The sequence below is a fragment of the Canis aureus genome, chromosome 32 (assembly GCF_053574225.1).
Source record: "Canis aureus isolate CA01 chromosome 32, VMU_Caureus_v.1.0, whole genome shotgun sequence".
In the NCBI taxonomy this organism is placed as follows: domain Eukaryota; kingdom Metazoa; phylum Chordata; class Mammalia; order Carnivora; family Canidae; genus Canis; species Canis aureus.
In genome coordinates this window covers 30927679-30935993 of record NC_135642.1, presented here as the reverse complement: position 1 = coordinate 30935993, position 8315 = coordinate 30927679, and positions in this window count along the sequence as shown.

The following is an 8315-nucleotide window of genomic DNA, read 5'->3' as shown; positions in this document are numbered from 1 at the left end:
TGGCTATTGTAAGACCCTGATCACCTGGCTGTGAAAGTGATGGTAGGGATAGGAGACAAAGAGTAGAAAAGTAAGAAGAAACACAAGAAATGAGTAAAACTTCACACATTATAATAATTAAAATGTTGGGAACAAATAGAAAGAAAAAGGACAAGCCAGTGTTCTAATGTTAGCATCTTCCTCAGAGGACTGTCTGGAGGACCAGCCAAAATAATGCATGTAAAACATCTAGCATAATACTTGATATACACCAGGCACCCAATAAGCAACAACTATCATACTGTTATTTTAAGTTTCATTTCCCTAAGAAAATGTCTGTGTTCTTAAAACAAGTGCCAGTCTTTGAGGTCAGATCCTGAATCTCATAACTTCATCCACATCCACTCTTCAATCCTTATTCGATGCAATTCTCCTACTAACATATCAGCTACTCGTTTCCCATATAAGCCTTTCCCTTCCCTTCCATTTGGATGTACCATCTGGTCCCATGGTCCTTCCTTCTTACCTATTCTCCTTTTACTTCCTTGTTCAGTGTTTACATGGACCTAACTTCCTTTCTAGAGTAAACCATTCTCCAGATTCTCCTCCTATATACTGTTCCCCTTATGAAGAGCTTTCTAGTCTGTCTTGGATTCATAGACACAACCTTATAGAAAGAAACTAATACTTTTAGTAAACCTGAATGTCAGACCTAGTGTTGCCCTTGGTCACTGTGTGACTGTGAAAAAGTTATTTATCATCTCTGAGCCTCAATTTTCTTATCTAAAAAACATTTCTTGTCCTTTCTATTCATTTGGTATTCGACCCACATATACTGAACAGTGAAATAAGTACACTGTAGTGAATGAAAAATAGACATGGTCATTCTCTCCACAGAGCTTATAGTCCAGAATAAGAGGAAACTATTTCAGACATTCAAATAATGTAAATAAATACAAAATAATAAATGAGATTTTAAATAAAAGTAAAATAGGAACTGCAGCAGGTGCTATAAAGAAAGGATGTTGGGCATATAAGAGAAGAATTTTACATAGTTATGGGATCAGGGAAGATTGACTTTCCCTGACGAACTGAATCTTCAGCTAGGGTTTAAAGAACTAGTATGAGTAAACTAGACAAAAAGAAGAGAAATTATTCTGGAAAAATGGAACAGCATTTTGAAAAGTTCTTTATTTATGTGGCACATTGATAAGACTTGGTATTAGATTATATAAAAAGTTGGAGGAAATGAAAATTTGATAATGGCCTCTTTTCTTTCTAGTGGACAAATGGCAGCCATGTGGCTGTCAAAAACTTAAATCCTTAAAGCGTCTAAGATTTTACCCTACCAGAAGCTAACAAGTTAGTCTACTACAGCATCTTTTTTTGGAGGCTGGCAGCAGATATGAGGCTCCTGGGTCATAGACAAAGGACTTTCCTCTCATGGAATAGGCAGTTTCATGTTTGCATCAGTTTCCCTTGCCTCTAAATGTCATGGGGGTACATGGAGTGGCCCAGGTGGGTGCTGAGCACACCTTGATTCCTATCCCAGCTGAGGACCTCAAAGCCTAAGAAATGCAAATCCTTCATAATAGGTTGACACAAATCTTCCCTTTGCCCTGGGAAGAGACATTCTTTATTTTACTGGACAATAAGCAAATCTGCTCTTTGTTCTGGAGGTTGACACTCAGTATAGAAACATCCTTAATAAGACAGTCCACAAAAAGGACTGCAAGTGCCCCGGCTCACAAGATGTGCAAAAACACAAGAGACCCAGAGGGAATTGCTTTGTTACAATGGTAAACCCTGGAAAAGAACTTGAGGTTCTATGGCTGAGGTTTTCTATGAGGATCAAACAACACAACGTGAGCTAAACTGACTGCAAAACTACAAAGAAAGAAGCAACCCACTGAGCCACCCAGGCGTCCCCAACCCCAGGACTTGACTACACTCACATAATATGCCATTTTGCTACATTGATCTTCACACAGACTTTATAGGGTTGGATTATCATCTTCATCTTTCACAAAAGAAAACTGAGAGCTTGAGATGTTCAGTAATTACCTTGACTTCACATTTGGTGAGATGCAAAGATCTGATGGGCCCACCTTCCTGAGTCTCACCGATAAAAGTGCCAGTAAGCAAAGAAGAGGGGTCATGGCAGGGGCTGCCTGTCCTCTGTCAATAAAGGCAGAATTGGCATCTGTATTGGTTCATTATCAGCTACTTTTTAATCTATGATAGTCCTGTGTAAGTTTTAAGCGAGTCTACTAGAAACGATGCTTTCTCTGATATTTCTTGGAAAATAGATAGAAAAGCCTTTCTTAGAATTTTTGTTACAATAAAGCATTGTAAATATGTCAAATATCATCATTAAGGTACTAGCTAAACAAACTACAGGATATCCATACTATGAGATACTATTTTTTTTTTAAGATTTTATTTATTTATTCACGAGAGACACAGAGACACAGGCAGAGGGAGAAGCAGGCTCCCTGCAGGGAGCCCGATGTGGGACTCGATCCCAGGACTCCAGGATCATGCCCTGGGCCAAAGGTAGGTGCTAAACCGCTGAGCCACCGAGGGGTATGTTAACATATGAGATACTATGTTAGCCTCGTATGTATGTATGTTATGGCATCCATAGGGATCTTTACATTTCATTTTTTAGACTTTAGTACTGTTTGAATCTTCTACAGTAAGAATGCTTTTCTATGTCACTTACACAACTGAATGTAAAGATGAAAAAATCTCAATCACCACTTATATTTGTCATTTCCAAGTGTCTTCCTAGTACACAGTTTGTGTCACAAAGACACATTTCCATTTATTACCACATGATCTACATTTAAACCAAGTGCCTGAATTTTGCATGGCCCAAGTACCTTTTTAACATTGCCCATGGAAGGATTGTCATTTAAAATATGTTTTGTACTGCTTTTGAAACACATTTAATCTTTTCTCCATTAATCTGCTTTCCCTAAACCTTTCCCTAATTCTTCTCAAGGATTTCCCACCTGCTGTGCAGGATATACAACAGAGTGACTCTAATCATGTTTGGAATTATTTTTATCAATTTAATCCATATTTGGCAGTTATTTTCATTCTAAAGTCTTAGACATTTTAGGCTGTATGCTGATCAATTTCTCAGTGTTATGTGACATTGGCAACAGATAAGATAATAAATGGATAATTATCTTCTGAAAAATATGTTAGCTCTTCACATAGGCTAAGCTAAGCTTAGATCTATCCACTGAATATGTTTTCAACCTTCCAGTTGTGGAGGTTCTCTACAACCCAAAATAATATCTTTTCACCAGGTTATATACAGACTGCATATGTTTTGAAGTCTTTTTTCATGCAGGCTTACAGGTTCATTTTTTGCTGGTTTATGGGTTACTTTCTGATGCAAAATCCAGTTTGAGACTTTAAATAGAGTCAGAAGGTCAGATGGATCATTTGAGACTCCACCTCCTTAGATTTGGCCAGAATTCTCTTTTGTCTTTGAAGGAAAAGACAGTCAGTTTCTCCTGGGATGGCCACCCCATTAGCTGCAGATGCTGGGTCTTCCTCCTAACATTGCATTCTATTGGTGGCATGCCCCTCACTATCTTTTCATTTTCACAGAATAGCAGCCTTTGGGAATGTGTGGGTAAAGCAATGAGACTGGCGTCAGAGAGCACAGCCACTGGGCACCAGGTGAGCACAGAGCTGCCAGGGGACAAAGCAGGCACCATTGGATTCATTGTTTGATTTTGTTTGTTTGTTTATTGTTCTTTTGTCATGAGAGGAAACCCATGAAATGATACCTGGTAGCTGTGATAGGAATGTCTGTGTTTTGAGCTATTACAGGCTTCATTTCCAATATTCTGACCTTCATAAAATGGAAATTATACCCATATACAGTTCAAATGGTGTCATAAAACATGAAAAAATCCTTTACAAAAGTGAAATCTCACCAAATTATAGTATTTAGTTACTTTCTGTACCTAAGGCTTTATGAGTTTGACCCTGGCTCTGCTACTTATCAGCTTGTATGACAAATGATTTAACCCCCCAAAAGCCTCAGCTTTTCCATGGATATGCCCTGGACTTCCCTCGTGAAATTTTCATGAGAATTAAGTGAAATAAAAGTAATCAACCTTGAACCCACCCTACCTCTGGACTTCTCAGCATGTGAAATAATTAATGTCATTACTGTTTAAGACACATTACCTGGGGATTCTTCTACTCAAAATCAAGAGCATCCTACTCAGTGTGCCACACTTGATTTTGCTGCTTCCAGCCCCTAGAGTTAGTTATACTTCAACAGCTGCTGCCTTGTCCTCAGGATTCTCCTGTGGCACAGTGGCCATCCATGGGTCCTTGTTTCCTTATATCCTGATGATAAAACATCTGGCAGAAACTGGAACTTTTCTTTTTTAAATTTTTCCTTTAATCACCCAGTGCTCATCACAGCAAGTACACTCCTTAATCCCCGTCATCTATTTCACCCATCCCCCATCCCCCCTTCTTTGTCATAACCATCAGTTTGTTCTCTACAGAAAAAAGTGTTTCTCAGTTGGTTTTTCTCTCTCTCTCTCTCTTTCATTTTTTTCACTTTACATTTGTTTTGTTTCTTAATCTCCACATATGAGTGAAATTATATGTCATTCTCTGACTGACTTATTTCATTAGCATTATATTCTTTAGCTCCATCCACATCATTGCAAATGGCAGGATTTCATTCCTTTTATGGCTGAGTAATGTTCCATCGTGTATACATACCACTTCTTCTTTATGCGTTCATCAATTGATGGACACTTTGGGCTGCTTCTATATCTTGGCCATTGTAAATAATGCTGCTATAAACATAGGAGTGCATGTATCCCTTTAAGTTAGAAATTAAATTTTGTATTCTTTGGGTAAATCCCGGTAATGTGATTACTGGATTGTAGGGTAGTTCTATTTTTAACTTGTATAACTGTTTTCTAGAGTGGCTGCACAAATTTGCATCCCCACCATTTTCTGCACATCCTTTCCAACCCCTATTGTTTCTTGTGAGTTTGATTTTAGCCATGATGATAGGTGTGTAGTGTTATCTCATTGTAGCTTGATTTGCATTTCCCTGATGGTTAGTGATGATGAGCATCTTTTCATGTGTCTGTTGGCCATCTGTATATCTTATTTGGAGAAATTTCTGTTCACATCTTCTGCTCATTTTTATTTTTTTAAAGATTTTATTTATTTATTCATGAGAGACACAGAGAGAGAACAGCAGAGACATAGGCAGAGAGAGAAGCAGGCTCCATGCAGGGAGCCCGAAGTGGGACTCGATCCTGGGACCCCAGGATCATGCCCTGGGCCAAAGGCAGATGCTCAGCCTCTGAGCCACCCAGGCATCCCTTCTGCTCATTTTTAAATTGGATTGTTTGTTTTTGAGATGTTGAGTTTTTCAAGTTCTTTATATAATCTGGAACTTTTCTTTCTAATTCTTAGATATTAATTTCCTGAATTCTTACCCTATATTCTTTTTAATTGCCCCAAAGAGGCAAGTCCTTGGCTCCTTTCTCTTAACTATTCCACTTGGAATCTGAACCCTGGGGCCGAGTGCCTCCTTATGTTTGTCTCAGACCTGCCATTGACATGAAGTTTCTGTCCCATGGTTTCCATCATACCTGCAGCTGCGACTTTCCTGGTGAAGATCCCCTGCCTGCTACACTTCCTTTCTCAGCAAATAGGACAAAACCTCTAAATGCCAAGTTTTACAATTTCTCCAGAAAGGTGGATATACCCAGGGAAACATTTATTTATTTATTTATTTATTTATTTATTTATTTATCTATTTATTTATTTATGTAAAGATTTTATTTATTTATTTATGAGAGACACAGAGAGAGAGAGATAGGCAGAGACATAGGCAGAGGGGGAAGCAGACTCCTTGCAAGGAGCCCAATGTGGGCCTTGATCCCAGGACCCTGGGATCATTCCCTGAGCCAAAGGCATATGCTCAACCACTGAGCCACCCAGGTGCCCCACAGGGAAAAATTTAACAAACGATTATTTTTCCTTTCCAGTTTCTTTTTCTTATATTCTTTTTCTCTTTCCAGTTATATATTAATACAATAACATTGATATATATGAAACACCTAGACTTCAATTTTCTCAGATTTCAAAGCTATTTTGTTGAATTTCTTCAAAGTTTACACTCCTTTATCATCAATACCTCATTCACCTGGATATTGTGTGAAATTGTCTGATCCTGATGAATATGCTCTAAACCACTATATTTACTTAGAGCAGGACTAGGTTTCCTGACTATTGAATAGATGAGTACATTTCTTTTGCCTGATATGATAGCTACAGCCTCATGTGATTTTTAATTATAAATTCACTGAAACTAGACACAATTTAAAATTCAGTTCCTCAGGGGTGCCTGGGTGGCTCAGTTGGTTAAGTGTCCAACTCTTGATTTTGGCTCAGGTCATGATCTCAGGGTCATGAGATGAGCCCTGTGTTTGGCTCTGCACTGGGCATAGAGCCTACTTAAGATTTTCTCTCTCTTTCTTCCTCTCCTACTCTCTCTATAAAACAAATAAATAAATACATACATAAATAAAATTCATTTCTTCAGTCACACTAGCCACTTTGCAAATGCTCAGTAGCCACATGTGGCTAGTGGCCACCATACTGGACAGTACAGGTTATAGAATATTACCATCATTACAGAGAGTTCAGTTATATAGCACTGCTCTAGGTTATAAAGTGTCAAATTTTAAAAGCTGAGTGTCAATATTCCAATTTTGGAAGGGATATAAGCTTAAATATGATGGTTAATTATTGACCCTCAGATTCATACCTCTGTTCTACCACCTAACTAACCATGTGACTCTGGACAAATTAGTTTACTTCCCTGAAATGTATTTATTTCAGATCTATAAAATGGTAATAAAATGTATTACCCATTTCCCTCAGCTATTGTATATGAAAGTACTTTGTAACTAAAAAAATGTATTACCTATTTCCCTCAGCTATTGTATATGAAAGTGCTTTTTAACTAAAAAAGTCACATTGAGTTTGGTTGGAGATTACAGGTAGGGCATGTTAGTACAAGTGATCACCATGTGTCTATTGCCAACACAATAAAATGGGGGAAAGTATTTCAGGGTTGACCTTCATGACAGGTAAGAAAAGAGATATGGTAGTGGCAACAGCTCCACCAACCCCTGGGATTGGCCACATGCTGTTTTTGACAGGTATATCTAACTCTTCTCACAACCCAGCTCCACTCAGGAACATATACTGATTGCTTGACTGTGTTTGGCATATTTCATCCAGGGCCCACAGCCTTTAGGGACAATTCCCAACCACCTTTTCACCAGTGAGGATCTTATTAACACAAAGGGGCTCTGGTTCTAATTGGTGGCTCTCATTGACCTTCTTGAGACCAAGTGTAGAGATTCCATTCTACTTTTTGATGCAAGTGCAGAGGTCTACCACTCACCCTATGATATTGCTGTTGTATAGCATTACTGAGATGACTCAAATAATCTCATCACAAACAATGTGTAAGCCATTTGCAAACTCCCACATTTTAAGCCATTTTCCCATAGAGGAGGACATTAGAAACTCAGCCCCATCTCATTATCCATTTGAATAACTTTTTCAATTTCGAGTTTGCTGCCTAACCATGAAGGCTGAATTATGACTAGATTCTCCCTTTCTCTCTCTCTCCCTCTCTCTTTCTCTCTTCCTTGCCTGTTGGGAGCACTAAATAGATAAATAAAAATCTCTGCAGATTAATTGTAGGTACTGTGGGCTAGAAGCCAGACTGGGCTGATCTGCAGCGTCTGAGCTTTGTCTGTCTGTGTCTTTTTTTTTTTTTTTTTTTTTTTTTTGGCTCATCATTATAGGGGATTCAATTATAATCTTTCTCCATAAGCACAGTAGAGGTTTGCATACACCAGCCCTGGGGCATTATTCATCATAATGCATTTTGAGAGTGAAAGAAAAAGAAGATGTCTCTGGTTTCCCCTAAAGCTGTATTTTTCATTTGGAGACTTGGTCAAATTTTAGTATTTTTATCCCTCCCCTAAGTCCCTTTCTCAAGCATAAGCTATTCTCAGAGTATTCTCACGAAAATGCTAGAGGATACTTAAGTATAAAGGCAGGGCTTGTTGGCATTTGCTTGGGAGGTCTCTCAAAAAAAAAAAAAAAGACAAAGAAGTATAAAGAAATTTAAGCTTGGAAATTTGTCTCCTTCCTTCCATGCAGACTTCTGAGACTTGGGATAATCTTGGGGAAGTTTCCACTGAAAGAGAATCAACCAGACCTATAAGAGTCTGTTTTCTGTGGCA